Raw genomic sequence first — 12862 nt, 5'->3', positions numbered from 1 at the left:
CTAGGTTTACGTAAAGTACCTCGATGTTTCTCTATGTTAAAGAAGTTAACTAAACACAGGTGGTTTCTATGTAAAATGAGTGACATTTTTACCTAGTTCAGAGCGGCCATGGATCTACTGCAGAAGACTCTTCCTAATTCAACAAATGGCAATCTCATACAGTCTCAAGATGGACGATATCATCAAATTCATTCTGTAAGGGGTGCTTTATTGAGGTTTGGTCTGAGGTTTATCCTTGGAACAGAGAAAACGGAGCATCCTTCAAATCCACGACTGCTAATATCTAGAAAAACAAGGGCAGCAGATACGTGGGAACACCACCACATGTAAGTTCCCCTCCAAGCCACTCACCATCCTGGCTTGGAAATATATCACTGTTCTTCACTGTCACTGGGTCAGAATCCTGCAATTTCCACCCAAACAGCACTGTGGGTGTACCTACATCACATGGACTGAAGGAGTTCATGGAACCTACGAGGGAGCAAATATCCGAGATCTGGTCCTGTGTAATGCGAAAGGAATAATTAATGTTCTCAGAGTTAGGGATCCTCTCGGAAGAGCGATCACAGAATGGTTGAATTTAAAATAAAGATGGAGTGTGAGAAGGTAAAATCCAATGCTAGTGTCTTGTGCTTAAACAAAGGAGACTACAATGGGATGAGGGAGGAGTTGGCTAGGGTAGATTGGGAGCAAAGACTTTGCGGTGGGACAATTGAGAAACAGAGAGGTCTTTCAAAGAGATCATTTTCAGTGCTCAGAAAAAGTATATACCATTGAAAAGGAAGGACTGTAGGAAAAGGGATAACAGCTATGGATATCTGAGGAAATAAAGGATGGTATCAAATTGAAAGAAAATGCATATAAAGTGGCAAAGATTAGTGGAAAACTAGAGAATTGGGAAATCTTTAAAGGTCAACAGAAAGCCACAAAAAAGCTATAGAGAAAAGATAGGAGACTAAACTAGCTCAGCATATTAAAACAGATAGCAAACGTTTCTACAAATATCTAAAATGAAAAAGAGTAGCTAAGGTAAACATTGGTCCTTTAGAGGATGAGAAGGGAGATTTAATAATGGTAAATGAGGAAATTGCTGAGGCATTGAACAGGTATTTTACGTCGGTGTTCACAGTGGAAGACACAAATAACATGCCAATAATTGTTGGCAAGGAGACTATGGTAGGTGAGGACCTAGAAACTATTAAGGAGGTAGTCATGATGTGGAGATGCCAGTGTTGGACTGGGGTGGGCACAGTAAGAAGTCTTACAACACCAGGTTAAAGTGCAACAGGTTTATTTGGAATCACTAACTTTCAGAGTTCAGCTCCTTCATCAGTGAGTCCTGATGAAGGAGCTGCGCTCCGAAAGTTAGTGATTCCAAATAAACCTGTTGCACTTTAACCTTGTGTTGTCAGACTTTTTAAGGAGGTAGTGTTCAGCAAACTAATGGGGTTAAAGGTAGACACATCTCCTGGCCCTGATGGAATGCATCCCAGGGTACTAAAAGAGTTGGCAGGGGAAATAGCAAATGCGTTCGTGATAATTTACCAAAATTTGCTGATCTCTGGGGCGGTTCCGGCAGATTGGAAAACAGCAAATGTGATGCCACTGTTTAAAAAAGAAGGTAGACAAAAGGCAGGTAACTATAGGCCGGTTAGTCTTTCTTCTGTAGTGGGGAAAATGCTTGAATCTATCATTAAGGAAGAAATAACAAGACATCTGGATTGACATTGTCCCATTGGGCAGACACAGCATGGGTTCATGAAAGGCAGATCATGTTTGACTAATTTAGTGGAATTCTTTGAGGACATTAAGAGTGTGGTGGACAAAGGTGAACCGGTGAATGTGCTGTATCTGGATTTCCGGAAGGTATTCGACAAGGTGCCGCAGAAAAAGCTGCTGCATAAGATAAAGGTGCATGGTGTTACGGGTAATGTATTAGAACGGATTGAGGATTGGTTAACTGACAGAAAGCAAAGAGTGGGGACAAATGGGTAATTTTCTGGTTGGCGATGAGTGGCTAGTGGTGTGCCTCTGGGATCAGTGTTGGGTCCGCAATTGTTTACAATTTACATAGATGATCTGGAGTTAGGGACCAAGTGTACTGTGTCAAAGTTCACAGATGACACTAATATGGGTGGTAGAGCCAAGTGTGCAGAGGACACTGAAAGTCTGCAGAGAGATATAGATAGTTTAAGTGAATGGGCAAGAGTCTGGCAGATAGAGTTCAATGTTGGTAAATGTGAGGTCATCAATTTTTGTAGGAATACAGCAAATAGACTATTATTAAAATGGTAAAGAATTGCAGCATGGATCGCAAAAAGGTGGTTTACAGATGCAGCAAGTAATTAGGAAGGCAAATTGAATTTTGGCCTTCATTGCTAGAGGGATGGCGTTTAAAAGCAGGGAGGTTATGTTGCAGCTTCATAGAGTGCTGGTGAGGACACATCTGGAGTACCGTGTAGTTTTGGATTCCTTACTTAAGAAAGGATGTACTGGCACTGGAGGGTGTACAGAGGAGATTCACTTGGTTGATTCTGGAGTTGAGAGGATTGGCATACGAGGAGAAACTCAGTAGACTGGGACTACATTCTTTGGAATTTAGAAGAATGAGGGGGATCTTATAGAAACATGTAAACTTATGAAGGGAATTGATAGCAGGGAGGGTTTTCCACTGGCGGGTGAAACTAGAATGAGGGAGCAGAGCCTCAAAATAAGGGGGAACAGATTTAGGACAGAGTTGAGGAGGTACTTTTTCACCCAAAGGGTCGTGAATCTGTGGAATTCCCTGCCTGGTGAAGCTACTGAGGCCACTCATTAAATGTTTTTAAGGCAAAGGTAAATAGATTTTCGAACAGTAAAGGAATACAAGGTTACGGTGAGAAGGCAGGTAACTAGAGCTGAGTCCACAAAAGGATCAGCCATGATCTTATTGGATGGCGGAGCAGGCTCGAAGGACCAGATGGCCTACTCCTAGTTCTTATGTTCAGGCAGCTTACCACTGCCTTCTCGAGGGCAATTAGGCACAGACAATAAATGGTAGCCTATCCAGCATTGCCGACAGCATCCCTTGTTTAAATTTTTTAAAATTACTTCCTGTTCTCATTTCAAAAGTTAACTTTCAAGTCCGGTTCCTCCGATTACTTGCTGTGTTCATCCCTTTTCTTCCTGAACCTCTCTCTGCAGCACTGGCATGAACTTTCAGCATAAGATAACTGACTCACACATCCATCACCATTATTCACCTTTCCACCTGCATTTCCTTCATCAAACATCTTGCTTCTATTCATAACCGTCACCCACTGGGGCTCAGCACTTTAATTTTCCCCCGGCAGTTTGTCACTGCACATTAGAAAATTAAGGTATACTATGCTTCACAATGGTTGACTTGTGAGTTTGGAAGTTGTCTGTTGGAACATAAAATTCCCCACAGGCTAATATCACAACTGGAGAGGTCTGCTAGGCTGATCTCTGTCCCGATCTCAAAACAGAATCATTCAATGTTCTAGATGTTGAAAGGAAAAGTTAAAACCTGGGCCAGTGGTGTACAGCACTGGCAGATCTTGCTTGGGTTGACTGGCCTGTTTCTGAGCAATATATACTATGTAATCCTACATAATCCAAGATGTAATTAAGGAAAAATATCTGTACCTCCCAACCTTTTGACCAAATCTAGCCCAGGAGCTTTGTTACCCCAGACCTATAATTCATTGTGATCTATCTACCCAGCCAGAAACTGAGTCAGCTCTCTTGTTACAGATATTTAGTGAATCATTGTTCATTACACAAGCCAGCAAGTACTCTCTAAGAAACCTGAATACTGCGTTATTCTGCACTGATTCTGTGTAAAATTATCCTTTACAGTCAACAATACATATCGTTCAGCTTGATTTGTCATCACGCTGCTTTTCTACCTATTAGAATTGTCAATCTTGGTGTGCGCTAACACATTCAATCTACTCGAGATATACAAGTTGCAATTCACAGGAGGTGTGGGCCTGCTGCCATGTTACTGTTAGCATGAACAAAGAGTGTTGGGAGGAAGCCCAAACTGAAACAATACTTGGCAGTTAAAATGGGATAACTATCACCTACAAACCAAAGACATGCTGTTCTAAGTCTAATTTTATCACATTATCAGAAGCAAACAACAGTAAAAGTGGGATCTCACAATGTTGGGCACCAAAAGGTAGAATTGGCTTGTCTGATTGTGAAGTAAAAGAATAAGGACCATGCATAGTTGTTGGTACAGTTAAACTGGATGCTGTAAAAAGAGCAAGGCAAACAAAAAGAGGACTAAACTTACATGAGCAAATTTTTGCTGGAAGGAGCCAAAGGGTTGCTTGCAAATTATATCTGCACCTGTAAAACATTTGATTGTTCAGTGTTAGTTGTTTGTTAGTTTATTTATCCTCGTTATCTTACCACGCAGTTGCTTTACAATAAATTATTTTAAACTACATATTCTGTAGTTCATCATTCACTTCAGTCAGTCTACAGAACATGACATGGTACCAGGTAAGTTATTTAACAAGAACTTGAAGATTTTGTACAAGAAATTTCAAACCACTGAAGATAACTCTGCAGGATAAGAAAGGAAACAAACCTTGTGCTCAACGCGTGATAAAACAACGAAGCGTGGAATAGAAGGGATCAAGGCACCTCAAAAGCTTCGGTTTACCGGTAATGTAGACGAAAATTGGAGGGTGTTTAAGCAGTTGTTTAAACTGTATGTTACAGCCCTTGGTGTGCAGACACAGCACAATGAGAGGTGTATCTCGTTGCTGCTCACTGTAGGTCTCCAACACATTTGAATTTGAAGACGGGGCTGACGTCAAAATGGGGCTGTTTAGCACAGGGCTAATTTGCTGGCTTTGAAAGCAGACCAAGCAGGCCAGCAGCACGGTTTGATTCCCGTAACAGCCTCCCCGAACAGGCGCCGGAATGTGGCGACTAGGGGCTTTTCACAGTAACTTCATTTGAAGCCTACTCGTGACAATAAGCGATTTTCATTTTCATTTCATTTTTTCATTTTTCAAAAGCTTTGAAGAAGTGCTTGAACAATTCGATCAGCATTGCTCTCTGAGAAAAAAAAACCTTTGAGTGCTATAAATTCTGTACGCACACCCAGAACACAGAATCGGCATTCGATAGCATCTTCGCTGACTTGTGATTGAAAGCACAGCCATGCATGCACCTTCAGCACGCTTCAGTCGCCAATGATACGAAACAAGATAGTTTTTGGTATCTCCAATAATAAAGTGCATGAGCGGCTAACACAGGAAACAGACCTGCAACTTGAAAGTGCCATTCAAATATATCATGCTGGTGAGCTTGCTGCAAAGCAGCGCGACATATTGAATCTTCGTAGGTTTGGCGCAAAGGCAAAAGACACGGCAGATGCCATTAGTGTGGTGACGCAGCTGAATAAAAAACATGCTCCCAGTGCGGGCGGCCAGTTTGAGCAGCCAACCCGATCCTCCATGATATGCCAGCGATACGGCACTCAACATTTGCCACGAAAATATCCAGCTTTAGGACTGATTTGTTCCAAATATGGCAGAGCAAACCACTTTGCCTGGTAATGTTACTCCCGTCGGACGCTGGAGCGAGCAAGACCAGTTCACTTGGTGGAGGAGACAGACAGCGAAGTCCTGGGACTTTGATACGATTTTCAGTGAGCACTAATCAACAGCCCCTCCCCACCACCTCGCTCCCGTTCACTAGCCAGAGCCACCCCACACTCGGCCCTTCCAAACGACCAAACATGACAAGCTCCAAACATAAGGTGAAAAAGCTCCCAACACATTGCCCCAAACCATTCCCTCACAACCACAAAATACCTCAACGTCCCCAAACCATCCCCATACCCCCACAAAATACAAAAATAAAGTCTAAACTCAGTTCAGTCCCAATCCTTCGGCCTTCACGAACACCTCTGCCCCCTCAAAGCAATAGTCCTTGGAGTTACGGGTAACTCTCAACTTCGCCAGATGGGCCACCCCGAACCGTACATTACTCTTGTAAATCTCTGCCTTTCCCCTGTTAAAGGCCAGCTCCACTGTGACATTCTGGTATATTTGATTTGATTTATTGTCATGTGTACTGAGGTACTGTGAAAAGTATTGTTCAGCATACAATCCAGACAGATCATTCTACACATGAAAAAACATTGGACATACGGGTAAATATACAATGTAAATACATAGATACAGACATCGGGTGAAGCATACAAAATGTACTACTCCGTAGAGAAGATGTGTAGAGAGATCAGCTCAGTCCATAAGAAGGTCATTCAGGAGTCTAGTAACAGGGGGAAAGAAGATGTTTTTGAGCCTGTTAGCGCGTGTTCTTAGACTTTTATATCTCTTGCCCGATGGAAGAGGTTAGAAGAGAGAATAAACCGGGTGGGAGGGGTTTTTGATTATGCTGCCCGCTTTCCCAAGGCAGCAGGTGGTATAGATGGAGTCAATGGATGGGAGGCGGGTCCATGTGATGGATTGGGCTGTGTTCAAGAGTCTCTGAAGTTTCTTACAGTCTTCAGCTAAGCAGCTGCCATACTAGGCTGTGATGCAGCCAGATCGGATGCTTTCTACGGTTCATCTGTCAAAATTGTTAAGAGTCAATGTGGATGTCATAATATACACCAGTATATCATGGTGCAGACACATACTGATGGACATACACTGGGACCAATCAACACGCACAAACACCGCAGCCAATCACCAGTTAGAATACACACACTATAAAGGCAGAGGGCACCACGGTTCCCGCTCATTCTGGATTCTGCCTCTCAGTAGAACAAGAACTCATCAAGTCTAGCATAGACTCACACCACGTGCTGAGAGATTCAACTGGTTCGGACAGGCACAGGTCTCTAGTTAAACTAGCATTGTTTAAACCCACAGTTATCGTATGTCGATTAGTTAATAGTTAGTTAATAAAATAAAGTTGAACCTTCCTCAGTGTTGGTGGTATATGTTCACCTCGCAAGCCTACACTATCCAACACTTCAGTGGACGTGCAGAATTTCCTTAGTTTCCTGAGGAATTATTGACGCTGTTTTGCTTTTAGTCGTTGCATTGATATGGATTGACCACAACAGGTTGTTGGTGATGTGCATACCTAGGAATTTGAACCCGTCAACCATCTCCACTTTGGCACCATCGATGCAGGCAGGGGTGCGTACAATTCTACAGTTTTGCTGAAGTTGATGGAGACATTGTTGTCAATACGCCACACCACTAGGTTCTCTATCTCTCTCCTTTACTCTCTTTGAGATCCGACCCACTGCAGTTGTGTCATCAGCAAACCAGTAGGTGGAGTTAGAGCCAAATTTTGCCGCACTGTCATGTGTGTATAGGGAGTATAGTAGGGGGCTGAGCATGCAGCCTTGTGGGGCCCTGGCACTGAGGGCTATTGTGGAGGAGGTGTTGTTTATTCTTACTGTGTGTGGTCTATGGGTCAGTAAGTCAAGGATCTAGTTGCAAGGGGAAGAGCCAAGCACTAGGTTTTGAAGTTTTGATATGAGCTTGGCTGGGATTTCCTGAGTGAATCTCATCAGCTGAGCACTGGGTGTATTAATGACTACAATTGTGCAACTGATGAAGTCCTGCACTTGGGGAAATCCAGTGATAGAGGCAATACCCAATCCCTGTCCCTGCAAGGCAGTGTCTGTTGTGAGATGAATGCACAGTCATAAAAGGTCTACAGCACAGAAAAGGACCTTTGGCCCATTGTGTCTGCGCTGGTCAAAAAGAGCCACCAAAGTATTCTAGTCCCATTTTACAGCACTTGGCTCATAGCCTTGTGTGCCTTGACATCTCAAGTACACATCTAAATCCTTCTCAACTGTTATGAGGATCTGTTTCCACCACACTTACAGACAGAGATCCAACAAGAGGAAGGGCTTCCACTTCCTCAATGTTCAACTGGTCTGCAACCAGAACAGGAGCTTCCACCATATGTGTTCTTGCTTTCCTCACAGCTTTACTTAGAAATATATTGGATTACACAAGATGTAATCGATCCTCCACCGAGCCTCCTCCTATATTTTGTCATATAAGTCTATCATCATAACTATCTATTCTCTTTTCCCTCATATGCGGCGACCAGGGGATTTTCACAGACTCCCATCACCCTCTGGGTGAAAAGGTTTTTCCTCGCATTGATCCTTCCAACAAGGAGAAAAGTTTCTTCCTGTCTAACTATTGCCTTCAATTTTATACATTTCAAACACGTCTCTCCTCAGCCTCCTCTGCCCAAAGGAAAACAACCCCAGTCTATCCAATCTCTCTCCATATATAAAACTCTCCCGGACAGGCAACACCCTGGTAAATCTCCTCACTCTTTCCAGTGCTATCACATCCCCATTACAATGTGGATTCCAGAACAGCATTCAATATTCCAGCTTTGGCCTAACCAACAGTTTATACAGTTCCAGCATAACCCCCCGCTCTTAAACACTATGCCTCAACTAAAGACAAGTGTACCATATGCCTTCTTAACCAATGTATCCACCTGCCCTGCTAGCTTAAAGGACCGGTGTACATGCTGTTTGGGATGCCTGATTAGCCCACAGCAATGGCCAAGATAGTGAACTAGACACGTAGCGTTTTTAAAGTTTTTAATGCGGAGCGGAAAAGACAATTTGTCCCAGGAACGACAATATAAGAAATAGGGCTTGGTTATTTTATAAACAAATTTTATTAAAAGAAAAGAAAACTATATTTAAACTCTTACTTCATCTAACACTAACAGAATACATGGGACCATGTTGATGCCGGGGCAGGATTAGTGGACTTCTAAGACAGCAAAACTGGCGCCGCACCTAGGCCAATTCACCAACCGTCAAGGGGCTAGCAGATTGCACTGAAAAGCGATTGACACTCAGGAGGCTGACGAGCTGCAGCCACATACACACACTTCACTCCCCATGCACACTCATCCCAGCCGACAGATGGACGCCATGGAAGAGAGGTGGGCAACCCTGTTCCCCGGAGTGGGAAGGAGGCTGCCAGCCGCTGCCGTTCACTGGACCAGGTAGTCAGTGCCGTGGGCAACACCATAAGGACTGGCCAGCAGTGCAGAAAAAAAACTGCATTCTCCTCAGGGCGGCCAAGGTCAGGAGGCAGCACTGTGCCCTGAGTACCAACCACCGTCCCACACACCCTTAACCTCACCCTCGGCCGAACCACCACCCAGCACCACATGCCGGTACCCATGTGGCCACTGAAGCCACCAGTTACCCACCCCCTGGGCTGCATGCGTTGTGCCAGACTGTCTAACACTGTACACTTTGTGTTTCCACCGCCTCAGCCCCAACCCCCCACCACACCTGGAGGGCCGAAAGAAAGTACACTCGCCAGGGCGGAGGTCGGCATCGGGCGAGGAGGTGAGACCCGCTAAGTTGCGGTTCCCCATAGCACGAGTGCCACCATCCCCACACCCAAACCACCCACACACTGCCTCTCCATCACAAAGGCTTCAGCCATGGGTCAAGATGGCTAAGGCATGGGGCAATCTGTGCAGGCGGTGGCCCAGGACAGGGCTGCCCTATCACAGGTAGCCATGTATCAGAGCCACCTGGACATTGCAGCAGCGCTCCAGAGTGTGGCCCAGTCACAGCTGAGAGTTTTGGCGCCATTGCCCAGGTGCTGGCCGATGTGGCACAGACTCAGAGGGATGTGGCACAGACTCAGAGGGAGGTGGCCCAGTCCCATCCCTCACAGCCTTCTGACAGAGAACTGAGGCAGGTTGTAAAGCTGTGCATGGGTTTTTAATGTGAACAAATATTTAGTGGTGTTGTCACTGGCACAAAACCAGAAAGTGGTGGCAAAGTCGCAGTGTGATGTAGTGCAGTCCCAGATGCAGGTGGTCCACTTCCTGTGCTCCATGGCTGCGAGCATGCAGACCCTGGTCGAGACGAGAGAGGGCCACCACAACTGGCAGCGCTAGGTGGCGGGGGACCCGAGGGGTTTGATCCGCTCACTCCCATGTCCCATGGAGTAGCCTGGGGGCATTGGACAACTGAGGGAGGTGATGGGGTCCGTGCCTGTGACTCCTGCAGGAGAGGTGCCTGAACACTGCAGAATTTCAGAATAAGGCCAGAAAAGTACGCACACGTTTAGTTGGCATGGGTACCGTAAAGCATTAGGGGCTAGGGCAAATCCCTGTATATATTTGTCCATATTAAACACCCAAGTACAACTTTACAACCTGCCTCAGTGCTCTGTCAGAAGAGTGTGAGGGATGGGCTGGTCTGGGTTGACTGCATAGGGGAATGGGCGCCCAGGGACAGTTCAGCAAGTGCTCAACGCTCCGGTGTCGCACCCTCATCCATCCCCATCTGGTTTGTGGAGACCAGTCTGTCATCTGCAGGTATTCGTTGGGCGACATGCACCCGTCAATCACTCCTTGGACCCGGGGCATCTCGGCAATGGCAGCTAACCCCGCTGTCCGATCATCCTGGTAGGCTCGGTGAAATAGATGTATTGAGCATACCAGGCATATAGGGCCTCCATGACCGCACGGATGCACCTATGCGACAATCTCAGAGGTCCCCGACAGGTTCCCACTCAGCGCTTGGATGGAACCCATGACGTAAAAGTTCAGGGTGACCATCACCTTGATGGCCACCGGGAGTGGGTGTCCTCCCTCATTGCCCCGCGGTGCCAGGTTCGCCATGATTTGGCAGATGTCACACTGTCCCCATGCTCAGCCAGAGTCTTCGACTGCATGCCCAGACTGGCAGGTCCTCTGATGACAGGGGTTGCCGGGACACACGAGGCCTCATGCGACGCCTCCTTTGCACCTCCCCCTCCTCGGCCTGTGGCGACAAGCTCTCCATCCACACCGATTGCTCCCTGTTCCTCTGGGGCAGGCTCTGCTGCTGCAGCGTCCTCCTCCTTGAGCAGCTCCAGCTCATACAGCCGCAGTGCATCCCCCAGGGCTGCGGCGACTAGCAGGAAGGCCACCATTACTGTTTGAATTCCAAATTCTATTGTCTTCAGGGGGTGAAAAGCCGACATGTTAGCATGGTGCATACCAACCAAGTTCATCAGGCTACACAGTAGTGTAGTTGGCCTGGGAGACCCTGCCCCCGCATGTCCCCCTCCCCCAATTCCGCACCCCTGGCCCAGTCGGTGTACAGCCCCATGAAGGCCTCTGGACCTGGCACCCATCCCTGCTGCCATGGTACCATCAGCTGGCACTGCCCATGGTAGCAGTGCACTCTGTGGCCCCCGTACACCACCCCCCTTGTAGGAGCTACCATGGGCCTTTCCCTTGGGTGGGCCGCACGATGCCTCACCAACAGGTGGTGGCCAGTTTGGGTGGGGTTGGCATGGCAGAGGGGAGGGTGCAGACGTGGAGGGTGGGGGCTGGGGTGCGGCAGGTGGTGGTGTGGGGGCACCCATATGGCCGGTGTCGCTTGCAGAACCATGGCCAAGGTAGGTGGTCAATGGGGTGTGCAGCAAGATGGCTGCCTTGTCGGCCACAGCAATGGTAGGCCGAGCCTGGACACCCCAGCCCCACGGCCTATCCGGCGCTCCCTGTAGGGGCTACAGTGGGCATTGCCCTTGGGTGGGCCACGTGATGCCCCACCAGCAGGTGGCGGCCGGTTTGGGGGGGGGGGGGGGGGGGGCAAAAGCGTTGGCAAGGTGGAGGGTGGGGGAAGAGTTGGAGGGTGGAGGCTGGAGTGCGGCAGGTGGTGGGGTGAGATCACCCATATTGCTAGTGTCAATCCAATATGCTGAACCATGGGCCAAAGTGGGTGGTCAGTGGGGTGCGCAGCAAGCATCAGGACCGGCAGCTCGTGGTCGCGCCTCTGCCCGTCCTATCTCCTCTCTCTCCCTCCCTCATCAGCCTCTTTCCCGATTTTTAAAAGCACAAGTGGGCCTCGCTGTCTGGAATTCGCAGAGCATCGCTGAAGCCCCAGAGAAAAGCGGGCCAGGCTCACTAATGATATGCAAACGGCATTTACTGTACGTGCGGAGTGGAAGGCACTGTCACTGCTGTTGAGGCACCGGAGAATTGCAATTTGGCGTGAACCCGGAACCGGCCATGATTTCGGCTTGAAGACCGTTTCACTGCCCGCTTCTCTGCCCAATAGCCTTTCCCGATTTTGCCATTGGCCGACAGAGAATCCCGCCCATGCAGTTTCTTAACCCTAACACACGATTACAGGACACTATACATGAACATGCAGCTCTTGTTCCACTTATACAAACAGACAAAGACAATACTGTTAGCGACATCTTCTATTAGGGAGGTTTGCTACTGTCACACGGAAGGGTTTAAACTAGTATGGCAGGGGGGTGGGTACCGCATCAATAGGTCAGAAGGTGAACAAGTTGAGGGAGAACTAGGAAATAGGGCCAGTATGGCTCTAAGGAAGAGCAGACAGGGTAATGTTGCTGAAAACAGCAGGGCTGGTGGCCTGAAGTGCATATGTTTTAATGCAATAAATATAACAGGTAAGGCAGATGAACTTAAGAGGTTGGATTAGTACTTGGAACTATGATGTTGCTATTACAGAGACCTCTGAGGGAAGGACAGGATTGTCAGCTAAACATTCCAGGATTTAGATGTTTCAGGCAGGATAGAGGGGGATGTAAAAGGGGTGGAGGAGTTGCGCTACTGGTTAGGGAGAATATCACAGCTGCACCGCAGGAGGACACCTCAGAGGGCAGCGAGGCTAAATGGATAGAGATCAGGAATAAGAAGGGTTCAGTCACAATATTGGGCGTTTACTACAGCCAGCGGCAGATAGGTCGACAGATTTTGGAAAGGGGTAAAAGCAACAGGGTTGTTGTGATGCGAGACTTTAACTTGCCTTATATTGAGGGGGTCTCGCTTAGTGCGA

At 47.3% G+C, this 12862-nt stretch overlaps 1 protein-coding gene across 6 annotated transcripts in view; it reads right to left on the bottom strand.

Moving 5' to 3' along the window:
- The window catches only part of LOC119967541 (CYFIP-related Rac1 interactor A), a 335741-nt gene that overhangs the window by 200560 nt on the left and 122319 nt on the right, over positions 1-12862 (bottom strand). For all 6 annotated transcript variants that reach the window (XM_038800231.1, XM_038800233.1, XM_038800232.1 and 3 more), the window contains exon 3: positions 4304-4359. The gene's annotated coding sequence lies outside the window, so the exon portion shown is untranslated. The remainder of the gene's footprint in view (positions 1-4303; positions 4360-12862) is intronic.

This window comes from Scyliorhinus canicula, chromosome 6 (genome assembly GCF_902713615.1).
Source record: "Scyliorhinus canicula chromosome 6, sScyCan1.1, whole genome shotgun sequence".
Lineage (NCBI taxonomy): Eukaryota > Metazoa > Chordata > Chondrichthyes > Carcharhiniformes > Scyliorhinidae > Scyliorhinus > Scyliorhinus canicula.
The sequence above is the reverse complement of the archived record's forward strand: the minus strand, read 5'-3'. Positions and strand labels throughout refer to the sequence as shown.